At 49.2% G+C, this 16,374-nt stretch overlaps 1 protein-coding gene across 1 annotated transcript in view; it reads right to left on the reverse strand.

Moving 5' to 3' along the window:
- The window catches only part of LOC119455452 (vang-like protein 2), a 157,240-nt gene that overhangs the window by 40,344 nt on the left and 100,522 nt on the right, over positions 1–16,374 (reverse strand). The window contains exon 2 of the mRNA XM_037716855.2: positions 2,144–2,218. The gene's annotated coding sequence lies outside the window, so the exon portion shown is untranslated. The remainder of the gene's footprint in view (positions 1–2,143; positions 2,219–16,374) is intronic.

Below are 16,374 nucleotides of genomic sequence, written 5' to 3' on the forward strand. Positions count from 1 at the left end.
CGCAGGAGGAGGACGAACGCTGTTGCCACGAGCGGTTGTTCCGGTGGTATCGCTGGACATCGCGCCACAAGTGCACTGTTCTCTCCAGTATCACGTCGTCGGCGATCGTAGCGATTCCAGTCTCGAGGCACCGGCGCAGGTATATATATATATATATATATATATATATATATATATATATATACTTTGCACCGAATCACTCGCTGACTTATCTGATCAAGCTAAACCTTTAAGCTGGCCCGTACACGGCCTGAGGAACATTCCTTCACGATCGGCACGAATGGCTTCCATCCCTGTGAACCAGCTGCGTTACGGAGGCATCTAACATCACAGTAACGTGCTTTGCATAAAAGAAGGGGGGGGGGGGGGGGGAGCGAACCGCAAGAAAGAGGCTGGCCTGTAACTATAGCACAAGCTCAACAGGTTGCGCCGACGTTCGAATGCTAGCTAGTCAGAGGCAAGGGTGGACGATCGGCGGCAACGCTGTTATCGTCACGTCGAGAGAAACAAACCGAAAACTGGCGCTCCTCAGGAGCTCCGAGCGAGGCATGCGGAAGAAGTTTGCGACGTCGCAGTGCTGATATCGGATGGACCCGCGCTCGGTTATCGCGATTCTATAGAGAGCACAAATCACCAGCGGTTCACCGTAGATCGGCGCACATTGCACGGCTTCGGCACAGAAGCGGCACGCGCACCGAGTTCGCTTGGCCTCTCTCAGAACTGCACCGGTTGCACACCCGCACCCGGTGGCCGAGGCACGCGGAATCACGTGGTATTACGACAAAGCTTTCAACACTGTTTTCGAGGTTTGTGTAGCAGCAGGAAATTGTGGAACGCAGACAAAGAAAGGAACGAACAGACGTGGACGATCCTTTCTGTGTCTGTGTTTCACAATTTTCTTCTGCTGCTGCAAAGAACGAACCAACTATAGCTCAGTTAAACACCCTTTTGCCGTTCAACAGTGCAGTGCATGCTTAAGTAAGAAGTAAATAAATAAATAAATAAATAAATAAATAAATAAATAAATAAATAAATAAATAAATAATGTGGCGCGCAGGGTAAATCCGCGTGTCGGGGTGGAACATGCTGTGATCTCTCACTTTGCATTGGCGCCACACAACATATTGAGCGTCGTCGCTCTACGGATGCGTTCCATAGCGACCGATGTAAATAAGAGGCGATACTTATTGATGTCGCTCGTCCGCTGTCTGACGACTTCCTTCTCTACGTACAGTAGGCATCAAAAGTTATCGGATCTCGGTGTGCGCGGAATCCGAGAAAAAAAACAGAATATTTCCTGCAGCCTGGGGTAAACAGCCTGGATTTTAGATTTGCAACCAGCATGCAATCAATACACGACGAGCATAGTGTTGTACCGTTTTAGAGGTTGCAGCCTAAAACTGCGCTCCGAAATTCGGCTTTTTCGTGGAATCTGTCTTAACAAGGTGGCTACCTTGGCTACTTGCTGATTTAGACTGACAGTAAACAGCGCGAACAAACGTACAGGGACGAAAGAAACCAGAAGGGACAAGCGCTTGTCCCGTCTGGTGGCTCTTTCGTCCCCGTGCGTTTTTTCGCGCTGTTTACTGTCAGTTTTTCATGGAACCAGCATATACAGAGACATTTTCACGCCGACTAAAAATACACGTTCGTTTTCTGTGCTTACAACAGGGCACACTCATTTGCCAAGCGCAAACACCCTCCATTCACTGGCTAGAGAACACCTTTTATGAGGACACGTAAAGGAGCCTCCAGCCTCGCGTGGGATCAGTGGCGGTCCCCCAAATGACAACCACTATGACACTGCGGCCGCCCACCCCAACGGCTTCGCCCTGCCCATACCCCCAACCGCCGAGTTGCTGACTGCATGCAGCCTCCCGCGCAGGACGACCAAGCGATCCTATAGCTAGCTGCCTACAGAAAACTGTCCGGGCGACCAGCGGTCTCCTGGACTAAGGCGCCCCAATACATCTGACACTTTTTTTTTTCTCATGGACAAAGTTTATTACTACTACTACTTGATTCACGGTAACAAGCTCAAGCATATGCGCACTGCTGCGCACAAACCGCACGCGAGACTGCTGGACCAAACTCAGCAGGAAACGACAGCCCGCGTTAGTACATCGCATGCGAGCATTCTCACCTCACGTGAAAAGTCTAAAGGGAGGCGCCTCGTCCTCCATCAGCAGCTGGCGCGTCATCCGCTCCATACTCGGTCCTGAAAAGAGAAACGGCACAATGGATGAGGTCACACGGTTACGAAACGGTTTCACCAAGTTAACCGCAACATTCGTTAAGCGTGCGAAACGCGGGATGATAAGCGCTGTCATACACACGTACAGAACTAAAACAAACAGAGTCATCAAACATCTTCCCGCATCCTGCGTATAGATTCAGCACGAAGCGACCGACCCACACCGCACATGCAAATTTATCGCGCCTGAGAGACGAGCGCTAATTATACCGACGCCCAATTACCGACCGCGATGCACTACAGTCGAACCCGGATATATCGAAGCCACATACAACGAATTATTCTGTATAGCGAACAACAGTAAAATCCCCTTGAAAATTGTTGCATGAAAATTTTATTTTATATATCGAATAATCTATATATCGAACTTTTTTGTGATCCCCTTCAGATTGGACATATCCGAGTTCGACTGTATACGCACAATTAAACGACTCTTCAGTATAACTGCGTTTCGTAACATGGCCAGATGGCCGGCGCTATAGCCTTCGGGCTCTTATCACCCATGATTAGCGTGACGACCATGTGTAAGGTGGCGGGCCAATCAAGATGCAGGCCCATTGGACTGTTATGCGACGGGCTGAGCTGACGGAAGACAGGGTTATTGGAAATCACTCGTACAGGCCTCCGTATACTTGCAGTTGATCTACGATAGGCTGACGATGATGAGTGATGATAGCTATAGTTACTTGCTGCTCGCGTCGGTGCCCAATATACACTGCGCTCCGCTATATACAAACGCGCGGAGCTTACTTGCGCAAGCGCAGTCAGGCGATGAAGTCTTTTAACGTTTTCCGTCTATGCCGCAGGCACAGTCGATCCCGGATATATCGAACCCACATACAACGAATTATTGTGTATAACGCAAAGCAGTAAAATCCCCTTGAAATTTTTTGTATAAAATGTTTATTTTATACATCATAATACCTATATGTCGGACTTTTTGTGATCCCCTTCAGATTTGATTTATCCGGGTTCGACCGTATAAATCAAGCACGAGGCTTAACTGAGGCGTTTTATTTTTCAGAATCGTTCACGGTCCAATACGACGCGTCAGTATAGACTAGCGAGCTGCGCGCCACGCGCAAGTCGCGTCCACCATACAATTGAGCGCGGCGGCCTTGGTGTGCGGTTTGTTTCATTTTGCCTGCTCTCGGCAGCGTTGTCTCTATACTCGGAATATAGCCGCTCCCCATAGTATAGCATGCGTCGTCCGCGAGCGAGTCATTTGTTTACCTAATAGGCAAAGTCGAGAGCAGGACTGATTGCGAGCGCGATTATCGGAGCGGAGAAGCCGGCGGAGCGTGCAAGAACGAAGTCTCCATTACACGGTCCCGCGAGCGACAGACCGCACGCGAGCTCAGTATCTCCCCAGGCTTTAGTGCCGCGCCCTCTGGCGTAGAGGCAGGGAATTAAGACGGGAGCGGCAAGAAAGACCGCCGGGATTAAAGCTAATCAGCCTGACGGTCTATATACATGGGTGCGCGCAGAGATCTCTATCTCTTCCTTGACAAGACCGAATCGAAGGAGCGGCAGCCGTTTTACAAGCTTCAAAATTTCGCTCGAAACGGCTCGCCCACTGGAAACCATGTTTACAAAGCCGGTATACCTAAATGGTGCTGGTGCGCAGTTAAGGACACCACCATGCATGACGTCAGCGGCCGTAAGAAGCCGATCGCTCATCTGAACCGAAGCCAATGGTCTGCCGGAGGTCCCTGAGGGATGTCCACGCTTGCGCGTCTTCCATCGCGGTTCCTCAGATGGCTTTTTTTTTTTTTTAAGCAGCGGTTAATGCTTCATCCGATGTTATCGATATATTATACCCTTCGGACACAAATTATGACTGTCTGTTTAGTATTTCACATTTACATATCTTCGTTATTTTCCAGGAAACGAGGTGGAGAACTCAAAGCAAAAATTACGCGGATCCCACCCACTGCATGTCAAACCCGGTGGGCGCGAAGCTTCTTCGGTGTTTACGCTTGTGATAATGCTAAATGTGTAACGTTATGCGAGTTTTGATAACATCATTTCCGAGATTGGCTCAGCCTACACGCACGACGAAAAACCCGGTTACGCTAAACCCAGGGGTAGGCAAACAAAGTTTCGGTTTAAAAGATTCGAGCTCCTATAGCGTGAACAATCATAGGCCAGTGCTATAGCCATATTCGTCACAACTGCGGAAATGTATAACCGATTTAGGTTGTCGCGCTCCCATGTATAGAATGTCCACCGTCTCACGAAACGAGCAGATATATTTGCTGTAAGTATAGTCGCTCCAGTTAGTAATACGCTTCGGACCCTTGTATTTCGAGAATTAAGCGTTAGTTATCGGTACTGACAGGGAGCAATAACACACCGACGTGCCCGTCAAATACAACAATGTCCTTCTCAAAACAGAAGTTCCTCATTACTCTCCTCGGTCAAGCGACTTTATGAAGTTGCTTCCGACTAGCAAAGAGTGACGTTTGCAAATCGGCGATATGTTGAACGTTTCTTTGCTTTTCACCACATTTAGAACACGCAAAAATACCTTTTACGTCTTCACACACGTACAGACACCGCGGCTAAACGGGACATAATGCCAAAGCCGAGACGATCCAGAACACAGACCTAAAGTTTGTCTCTGGCCAAGCCTAACCACCGTTATACTCTGAAAGAGGGGCGAGTCGCGCCTTCGTGCTGTAGCGTGCAATTCGTACTATAGCGTACCGTGATTTTGAGAACTAGAACGGGGTAATGGCAGCAGCGAACAGAAGCATTGAACATTGCGCCTCTGTCAACCGCACGCCGCGCCGTCAGGCAATTTTCGTCGGGAGACCAGTCATTTCGGGACGCCATAATGTCTCCAAAATATCCACCGCCGGCCCACGCTGCGTCTGGTTGGGAGGCCCCACCCACGATGCAATCTCGTCAGAAGGCGACCAGATCCGATCTTTTCACGCTCGAGTTGTTCGGCTTCGGGCGATAACCGCGCCCGTGCTACGTACGCACACGTAAAGTATTGTTTTACCCCATTTCGAAACCTTTATCATCTCCCGCTTAGTACGTTTGCGGTCCCATGTATGTCACGTCATGTCCCCCTATGTCTCGTCGGGCCTTTAGGGTATAGAAATACAGAAGCAAATAACGATAAACAACGCTGAACAGGTGAAGTAATGCCGAAGGCCATACAACGGCCATCGAGAACTTCCTCTCATGTGCACCGACGTTATTTGTACGCTTACTCAGGGTTCTATACTGTGACCGCACGTACGTATAGAGTAACATTTTCATTATTTTTGTTTTACTTTTTTGTTTGTTCGCGCGTACGTGATGCGATAGGGGACACACCTTCGACTCGCATGTGACGTTCCAGTACAGCGACTTCACGCACGAGTGCCTTTGGCTCCAAGAGCATCTCCCAGTTGAGCAGCGCAAACGCGATCTACAGCGCCGCAGGCAGAGCTTGCACGCGGTGATTCGGCAGGCACGGAATCCTTTCCTATACTCGCGACACCGCCACTTAGCCAAGATGGATCGTTCTTGACGACGTACCGCCGCTCTTAACTCCACTCGGCTCGTTTCTTCTTCTTTTTCTTTTGTTCTTCTTTCTCATTCCGTGAGTGTGGGACCTAAACAGAGAACGGGCCGGCCCGAAGCGACCGATCATGGGAAGACCGCTATCGGGAGTGCTCAAGGTATGGGTGGCAGTGCGTAGGAGCATCGGAGTCCGGTCCGAGTGTCTCCGCGATATCGTCGCAGCGTGAGCAATCCGAGACTTAACGTGCAACGCCTTCACCGTGCAGGGCGCGAGTCTGCAGAGGCGCGTCCTCTCTAACTATCTTAACGCGCATCTTGCACGCAGTTCACCATTCGAACCGGACTACAGCGGCGAGAGAAACTCGGCCGAGAACGAGCATCACAGCTGCTTCTTCACTAGTAAAGTGAAGTAGTATGGCAGGCATGTACGACAGCCGTACAATGAATGGATGGATGAACATTTAGTCAGTTATATACAGGACTGTACAAGTACGATAAGTAGCAGACACCGCTCAGCTACCAACGGCGCACACTCAACACAGAATTCGCTTGTGTGGCAGCATTTCATCAAGCTACGGACTTGATAATACGAGGGCGGAAACGTTAGCCCCAACGACAGGTTGCAGTCGCGCGCGGGCGCGCGCACAATTGCACCAGACGTGAGACAGCCGAAAGAGCAAGGTTCGAAGTCACACTAACTGTACACTTGATTCACCACGCTTGTCTCATCGCGCGGACAGCGCGGACATAACATCACGGGAAACGTTTGCCTGTCAAACCCGCGGCATTACAAAAACGAGCAAACAGCAACGCCCTTGAATGTGATCTAGTACCTGGGCAACATATTCGTCACCAGGTGGTGCGTCGGTCTCGTCTGGCTTTAGTTTGATATGCTAAGAATGCAGACCCAGAACGCAAGTCAACCTTGTTCACTCGAAATACGTACACTCGACGCGCTTCTGAGAGCAAAACGCGTGTTCCCAGCCCACGAACACGTGTCCTCGATGTAGCGCTTCCTGGTTTCCCCGTGACTACAGCCACCAGCGGAACCGCGGCACCAGAAGCTTCGCTCGGGTTCTCTCCCGGAAAAGCACCCCATCTAAGCGTCCCTTAATGAGCGATGCTCTCGTGTACACCGCGAATCGTTGAGATGTTTGACCCAGCGTCATCATGGCCAGGGCTCATTTAACGACTTAATGTCTTAAGCTACCAGGCGCCTCGCCCGAGGCGCTCGTGCTGCTGCAAACAAGACCGCGGCCATTCCTACAGGGTTCAACTTTCGGACTTCCGATTACACACACCACACACACACACGCACAGACACACACACACACACACACGCACACACACACACACGCACGCACGCACGCACACACACACACACACACACACACACACACACACACACACACACACACACACACACACACACACACACACACACACACGCGCACACTCACGCACGCACGCACGCACGCACGCACGCACGCACACACACACACACACACACACACACACACACACACACACACACACACACACGAACAAACAAACAAACAAACAAACAAACAAAGAGTCGCTCGCCGCAACTGCCGCAACGGCATCGAGACTTGCTCGACACCGGGGCACGGTCGTTGTCAGTTGGAAAGGGCGCAAGTGCTCGAATACCTCGCCAGGTGGTGTCATTAGGCGCGTGAGGACGAGCGACTGGGGAATGAAAGAAAATAAAGATGAAAATTACACGGGAGACCCAGAAACGACTGCCACTTTGTAGCATCTCTTCAGTGGGCGTGGAAAGCAAACGAGACAATAGCAAATTCGCAACAATGCGCGCCATTAACAACCAGCGAACTTGTCCCCTGTTCGTCCTCTTTCACTCCATTTGTTTTGTCTCCTCATGTCGTGTTCGTCAGGCATCCACGCAAGCTCGTTAGGGAAGAGCCTACCTCTATGGTGACTAACGTGCACGCTCTTGTTATACAAATGACAGTGCCCTGCTCTCAGACGGCCGATAACGGTACGTATGACGACGCTTTCGCTTGCGAGACTGCTGATTACCCGAAACTATACATTTTTACGAGGGCGTTGGAGCATCACAACGCCGTAACGTGCGTCACGATTTGCTTGGAAACCATTCTCTCTTTGTCTTACATTTACTCGGGACTCGCTCGTTAGATGAGAAAGTATCTGGCAGCTCATTATAGCCTGACGTTACACTGCATTCAGTACGAGCGAACTACTAACCGGCTGTGTTAAGTGGTGCCCTCGTGTTGCCGCCGCTGTCAATAAAGTAATTACTACTTGACGCAAACCTTACCAGACTGCAACGCTCGACGATGCCAGCGACTGGCTAACCTAAGTGCATAAGAACGTTTAGGCTTTAATAAACCAATCGCAAAGTGTACACTCACGAGCAAAAGTTTGGTGACCACGGCACAAGCAAAAAAAAAAAAAAAAAAAAGAAAAAAAAAAGAAAATTAAATATATTCAAGCACAGCTCCGCGGCTTCGAATTGGTTTAATACGATGTATTGGACAAACGTGCACGTAGGCATGCGCTCTTAATTTCAGCCCGAATGCCCAGGCTGCGAAGAAAAAAAAAATTGTAGCCACAAACTTTTGCTCGCGACTGTACATAAGCGGCGGCGAGCACTGCTCGTGCGATCTTCTTTTCTGCCTTGTTTGTTTTTCTTTTCGCGCGACCAAACATATGACACACGAGCGGCTTCAGACAAAATGACACGAACCAGCGCAGGCATCACGTGTAAATTGCTATCGCAAGTAAAACTGGCGCTGCATGAATCTGTTTATGTCCAAGCAGTTCGGACGTTGCAAGCGGTACACTGATCCCGACCTGACCACGACCTCCTATATATAACCGGTGATATCCAGTGCACTTACTGTGACGAAAGCAAAGATGGAATTATATAGAGTGCATGCAGCGACGTTGCAGCGTTCAGCACTAACGGCGTATACACTGCTGTGAGCATACGTAAACGGCGGTAAGAAACGAGTAGAAAAGAACCCATTATTATTACTATTATTATTATTATTATTATTATTATTATTATTATTATTATTATTATTATTATTATTATTATTAACTTGTGTGCATTCATACTGAAGAGCAGGAAGCGGTGTAGACATTTCAGTTCTTGAGCGTGACTAAACTGCGCGTTCCTAAAGTGCGCGCGGAAACACACGAAAATCACAAAGCAAAAATGACAGCGGCTGCATGATCGACGGTACAGAACAATAGAATCCCTCGTCAGAATGTCTTGAAGTCACCCCAATGGTGCTTGCTATTACCTGATGCCAGCCCCGGCTACAGGGGAGGTATTCTGTAAGACTCCAGCTATATTGAACATGTCCGTTTCGTCTCCTGTTGAAGTCCTGATTGGCTGGGCTGGGCTGCATGCACGTCCGCAACAACCAGGCGCCACAGCCAATCAGCACTTCAGCAGCAGACGAAATGGACATGTCCAATATAGATGGAGTCTTACAGAATACCTCCCCAGGTTACGTGCGACACCCAGGCGCCGTTGCACCACGTATTGACCTCCGTGCCAATGACGAAGGGCGAAACGATCGAAAAACGAAATGCTTCGATATAAAATGTGCTTGCTGGATTCAATGCCAGCGACAATGCAGTTTTAGTTACGCTTTAGTCACGTGATAAAAAGAAACATTCTGCAGAAACCACCGACGATGGTTGTCAGTGTAAGCGAATGGCCCGAAATATACCACCGGGAGCACCGGTACCCCACGGTGGTGCCACCGATACCACGGGTACCGCACGGTGGCACCACCGGGAGCAAATATATCTTCGAAAGAAGCTAGAAACATACATATCCGATACAGAAAAGTGGGGGTAACTCACCGCCTCCCCCCCCCCCCCCCCCAAAAAAAAAAAGACTTTGTCTTTAATAATAAATTATGTTGTACCTGTCAAAACCACGATCTGATTATGAGGCACGTAGTATAGTGGAGGACTGCAGTATAATTATGACCACCTGGGTTTCTTCAACTTGAACCTAAACCAAACTATATGTACACGAACGTCTTCGCATTTCGCCCCCATCGAAATGCGGCCGGCGCGGTCGGGATCGAACCCTCAACCTCTATAGCTCAGCAAGCGCGCCGCTGTAGCCACTGGGCTGCAGCGGCGCGCTTATCACGTGATCCCGCTGAGACGCCCCAGCGCCGCCGCAAGCGGCAGCGCGGGAAGGAGCACTCCAATGGCTCGATGATTATCAGTCGATAAATTGCTGCGGCCGCGAACTGCGCTCGGCGAAAAAAATAAGGCGCGTGTTTACGACGCGTTTTACGGCACCTCTTCGTCCACCTCGTCTCTGTCACTTAAAGGTACACCGAAGAACTAAATGCGGCTGAAGGAGTCACCGCGTAAGAATGCCCCGAATTCCTTCAGTAAAACCTAGCTCATTGCGGGCTTTTAGCTGCAGCCTCTCGAACCGGTGAAATCACGTCATCTCGGACAATCTGCGCGAAATGCCGAAGCACGACGACGACAAGCCGCATACTTTTGAGGCGCAGTTTACGCGCCCACCTGGCACTTAGCGCGCACTCGAGACAGCAATAAAGCGAACAACCGCCACTACACCTGAAGCTATATACATATATCTATATACATATATCGTATAAGGTGGCTTTTACCATGCACTGCTCAGCCGCTCCTTAAGTACACTTAATGATGGAGAAATGAACGTTATTACCTTACTTTGTAAGTCCGTTTATGTCTTACTTCTTTTCCATCTTCGTGTGTGTTGAGCATGATGTCTTACGTATAACACGCTAATTATAGTTTTTGTAGATATCGTCTTTTCTGCATCATTTTTTTTAGTGGTCACGCATGCCGTTTCTTTTTAGCTCACTGCCCTAAATTACCTAAATTTTATTGACGTGAACCTCTGCTGACCATTATCAGTTGCAGCTCTTCAGTTGCTAATAGTGTGCGCGTGCGTGCATGCGCATTTGGCCCCGGGTCCCGGTGCGGTAACAATGCAGTTATATAGTGCCGTGATACCAACTGTACGATTACCTGGAGGGATGGTACGCCAAGTGGGGCACGTTATACCGTGACATAATACGAGATCTTGGACAAAACCTCACACGATCGTAGAGTGTCATCATATATAAACGGGTTACCGACAACACGAGGTCTTTAAATAGGGCAGTAACGTCAGAAAGCATTGCGAAACAGCGCGACATCATCCTTGCCCATAAGTCGAAAAGGTGAAGCGGGAAGAAATTCCAACAGGGTCATTTCTCATGGGAAAAACGAACCGCCGACCGACGTGACCCGCGACATAGCGCTATATGGGTATAGCCCAAGAAGAACACGTCCAGTGACGACCACATCTGCAACGTCGGATAGCGCTTGCTGTTTATTTCTTCTCGGCACCCGAATTGCGACCTCCTTCCCCACACCTCGTTCGTCAGTCCGTCGGCAGCACAGCCGCCACTTCGCAGGAACAGAGGCAGCGACAAGAAAACAACCACCCGCATTGTGCGTCTGTCCTTTCTTGCCGTAATCACCGCTTTCGAGACAACTCGTTCTCGGAACCCTTCTTTACGGAGAAGCCGTTTTTTTTTTCTCTTTTTTTTTCTTTCTACGCCGCCGAAGTACGGAAGCGGACCCGTTATTGTCGATGATAGTACAGCAGCAACAGAATATGCCGTACACAGCCGGGCATATCCTTCTCAGATCCAGTGTCCATCGCCGTTCTTTCTCAGTATTAAACCAGAAAGAAAACAATATTCTTCGAGGCCTGCCGTGTGGTTCGTGAGAGAGGAGAAATAAAAAGATGGAGGGAAGGGCACCGGAGTATATTCTCTCGATACTCGGAGACAGCCTGAGAATTCAGCACACGCTCCGTACAAAAAAATAAAGAAAAACAAAGGAAGGAAAGAGCACTGCATATCCTCTTCTGTGCCTTCGCGCTTCAAACTGTAACAAGGACTGAAAAAGTTGTCGAGTTTCGAGTTGAATCAATGCGGTCTCGCCCAGCCACCTGCTAGCATCCCGGTTAGCTCAGATACTAGAGCGAAAGCCCCGGGAATGCGTTGGTCCTGGGTTCGATTCCTCGTACCAGGGCGAATTTTTTTCATCCACATCGAAGCTTCCTTTCTGAGAAATCCTCATAGGTTTCCTTTGTAGCTTTGTGCAGGTTGGTTCGAATTTTTACCCTTTCAATGATACCGACGTTGCGAGAAATTTATCTCCGACGTGACGTCACGGAAACGAGTGAGCGGAATTGGCTGGCGCATCTACATGAATTATTTTCGAGTTGAGCAGCGGTGTTACTTGCCAATGCACTTCTAGGGTGCCCGCGACTACATGTGACATCATTTATAGGACTGCGTAGGCTGACTGTATTTTGCCTTACTTCTTCCCCGGGGAATTACAGTCCTGGCACTATACGCTACGCGAACGCGTTCAGCGCTAAACACGCGCGAATGACTTTTTAGCCAGTCGCACACGGCCCGCCATTTTTCCTGACGCGTACACCGCGCAATGGCGCCGCATTGCCGGTCGGCCTATAAGCTCCTCCAATAGCTATGGATGGATGGATGTAAAACTTTAATGAACGTCCTTAGGTACGCGACTCCAATAGCTAGCCAATTCTTTATTCGGCTCTTCTGTATACCACCACTGCCGCGCACACAGGCCGCACACACTGAGGACAGCGAAGCCATGGACCAGCTTGGCGTATTGTCGCCCCAGACCGAAAGCCGAGAAGCGCGGGCGGTTGGTTGGCTGCAGCCGGGTGAGTTACGAGACGAGAGAAGCGAGGAAGACGAACGGCGATCACTCAGTTCTCGGAAAGAGGAGAAACAAACTCCGGTCGGTGAGCGGGGCCGCAAATTACAGCTTTGCGAACGGGACGCCCTCGGGCAGCCGGAGTGGGGGGATAATGACCTCCTCGCCACTGCATCTGCAACTCCCTCCTTCTCAACACAGGCTGTATCCGCAGTGCCCGCGTAAGGAATAAGCTTCTCCGTTGTGCAAAAAGCAGCGTGGAAAGGAACGAGAACTCCACGAGCGCACGAAAAACACGCTGAGGAAGAGAGAGGGCACAGTGAGCGCTTCTAGCTTATTTTTGTTGTTTGCCCGGCTCCCTACGTTGGTAACGACGCGAGCACGAACCGAACTTCTGAAGCGTAGACCAAGCGCAGAGCGCTGTGCTTGCCCGAGTCATTTCCCTTCGAAGTTTTTTTTTTTTTTCGACAGGTGCGCGGTCGGGCAGGCTCACTTCGTCGGCCACCGCGCATGCGCACTGGCGGAGGAGGAGCGCTGTGGAGACACACTAGGCGGCATTACGCTCGCGAGCATTAGCGCGGTTTATACTGTACTATGCGTGGTACGGCACGGGATAATGAGCGGATGGATGGAGGAGCACGGGAATATATCGCTAGAGGCGGCATGTGTGAGCGTCTAATCACCCGCGGTCCCCCTCCCCCCTTCCATATCGGTAATGTCTTTTTTCCTCCTCCATCTCTCGTCAAATTACGAGCAAGCGCGCGCACGGCTTCTCTTTGCCGTTCCATTTCTCTCTCTCTAGTCTGCTTTCCCGGTGTCGCCGATGCCGCGGTGGGCGTAGTAGCAGTCAGAGGGCGCTGTGTCATTGCGCGGTACCGTTGAGACAGCCGTATAAGCTGCCAGCGTACACCTCCCATCGCGAAATCGAGTTTTCTTGCGTTCGGTTCGGCCGCCTTAACCACAGGGGGACGATCCGTGTCTCCCGACACCTCGCAGACTCGTCGTAGCCACTGCTCATACGGTACGAGAGATGCTGCAGGTGAAAGAGAAAGTAGCTGAAAGGGGAAAAGGTGGAGATGGGCAATGGTGCTTCGGCCGCGATTTACTTTTGAGTCCACGGCGCGCCCGTCAGCGGCTGTGTATATACATTTATTTCGTTTCGGCGCGAATCATATGCGGCGTCGAGCGAGCTGTTGCCGGCTGCGTGACTCGGCCTTCCTTCCCACCGCGTATGAATGGGCGCACTTGATAACGGCAGCTCGTCTCGAAGCGCATAATAAATGCAATTTACGGGTCTCGTGACACTTACATACGCGAGTGGCGACTGCGAGACAGGAGGAGTGCGAGCTAGAAAAAAGAAGCGGCCCGGGCTCCTTGACACCTCATTTGAGCGCGGCCTCACTGCATGGAGCGCTGGAACAAGATCACCGGATAACAAAGTATCACCAAATAACGAAGATATCACCGGATAACAAAGATATCACCGGATAACCGGATCCATTGAGAAGAGCATCTCAGCAAGAAATTGGACTTTCCACGTACGGAATGCGGTGGATGAGGCTGTCAAATAAACCATGCCCGGCCCGCTTTTTGCGAGGGATCTAGAGACGGGCAAAATTTCACCGACCCGAAAGAGCTCAGGTCCTGACCGGTATAGTGCAGGAGTATAGCGGAGAAGGGTATGTCTAACCACAACGAATACTTCTGAGGACGTCAGTACGGCAGAAACTTGGGCCGGTTGGTGTAGCATAAGAGAACTTCTTGTTGGACAAGTTGGTATCAATTCATTATAACCATCTTGTCTTCTCTTGTGTGCTGTGCACTCTTAAAAAAAAAGGTCGTCATATTCACTAAGTAAATACTAACACGTTTCTAGTCCCAAAAAGCACTACCTTCTTAGTAAGTGCAGGTAGTAAAATGATGGTTAGTACTTTTCACTACCTGCTGAAGCTAGTAAAAAGCACTAACTTAGTAGTAACTAAATACTACCTCGGTAGTGCAGTTACTAACACAACTGAAATATAATTACCAACAATACAATGGGACCTATTCGATTTATAAGTGCCGCTTGCATTGTCCTATGAAGTCGATGGTATTGTAAAAGCATAAAAAAGTAAAATAATAAATATACATGAAAGGAACCGCGTCCTATTGCTATATATTAAGGCATTAATTGGTGGCACATAATATACGTAATGTAAATTTGCCAAGGACATGAAGCCGCACCGACTCGGGGTAAGAATGTACTACATATGTCCAACAAGCAACGACAAGCAAGAAAACATACAGAGAACGACCAAGGTGCTACGCAACACTTACTAGAAGAGCAACTTCAACAGTATTTATAGGCCTAGTTTGAGGGAGCACATGTGGCACCGGTGAGCACCTATGTATTTGGTTAAAAATTCAAAGCTATGTGCTCAAATGTCTAAAGCCTACTATCTGTACATATATGTGATATGACGTCGCATATAACTGTTAATCCAACATAATGAACAACACTACAGTTAATCTCAATTTCGCATAAGAATGTTACAATCACAGCAAAATAGGCCAAGGCCAGACAAGTTAGTAGTTGCTTAGTAGTTACTTAGTAAAAACTACTAAGAAGCATTTCTGGTTAGTAAAGGCAGCACTTACTAGCTTTACTAACCCCTGGCTAGTACAGAACTAGTCAGAAGGTAGTAAAATACACAGTAACCTAGTAAAAACGTGCATTTACTAGCTATTTACTAAGTTTATTTTTAAGAGTGTGTGTGTTATTTGGCGCCTTAAAATAGTTATAAGGTGTAGCATAGTCCAAATTCTGGAAGACCGCCGCTTGGACGAAATACACAGAGAAGAATGCAATGTGTGTGTCGTTATGTTCTCGTGTATTTCGTCTAAGCGGTGGTCTTCCAGAATTTGAACTTCTGAGAACCTGCTTTCCGAGAGCAACATTTACGCTTCTTGATCACAATGTCCAGCGCGACTGGATGATTTTTTTTTAATTAGGCCCGAAGTGAGATGACAAGATAAATCATTGAGGCTTATGAAATCGCGAAATTGACAGAGAAGTGCTTGAACATACCTTCGGTATCGCTATCGGAAAATTTTAAAGCAAATTAAATTCTAAATTTTTCACGCGCCAAAGCCACGATATGATTATGAGGCAAGCCGTATAGCGGGGGACTCCGGATTAATTTTGACCACCTGGAGTACTTTAACGCGCACCGAATTCGAGGTACAGAGGCGTTTTCGCATTTCGCCCCCATCAGAATGCGGCCGCCGTAGCTGGGAATCGAACCCGGAACCTCGCAACGAAAAAGCCGCTAAGCCACTAAGGCGGGTGATCGTAAAAAGCGATGCGGTTTTTTTTTTAACACGAAAGTGTTTTATGCCGGGGTCCACCAAGACTTCACTGACGTATTTCCGTCACGGAAATACGTCAGCTTACAATGTACACGAACATAATACAAAGAAAGAAACCAGAAGAAAAAGTTCCACAAACATGCAAAATTTGGAAATCGAACCCACGACCTCTCGGTCCGCGACGATAGATCGCCGAGCGTTTAACCCACTGCGCCACAAACGCATTTGCAGAGAGCTACACAGACGCGCCTTATATATCTAACACTCCTCCGTGTACCCGCGCTCTTGCTCGAGGCGGTGCCGCCGCCTACGAGCAGAAAAGAGAAGTACTGCATTATGACACTAACGCGCACCGACAGTGAACGCTTCGGTGGTCTCAGCACTACGACGCCTCGATGCCAGCATTCGAAGGGACGCTGGCATCAAGAAGCACTACCAACGCCACCTAGGTGGCGTTCACCGTACTCAGC

This window comes from Dermacentor silvarum, chromosome 6 (genome assembly GCF_013339745.2).
Source record: "Dermacentor silvarum isolate Dsil-2018 chromosome 6, BIME_Dsil_1.4, whole genome shotgun sequence".
In the NCBI taxonomy this organism is placed as follows: Eukaryota; Metazoa; Arthropoda; class Arachnida; order Ixodida; family Ixodidae; genus Dermacentor; species Dermacentor silvarum.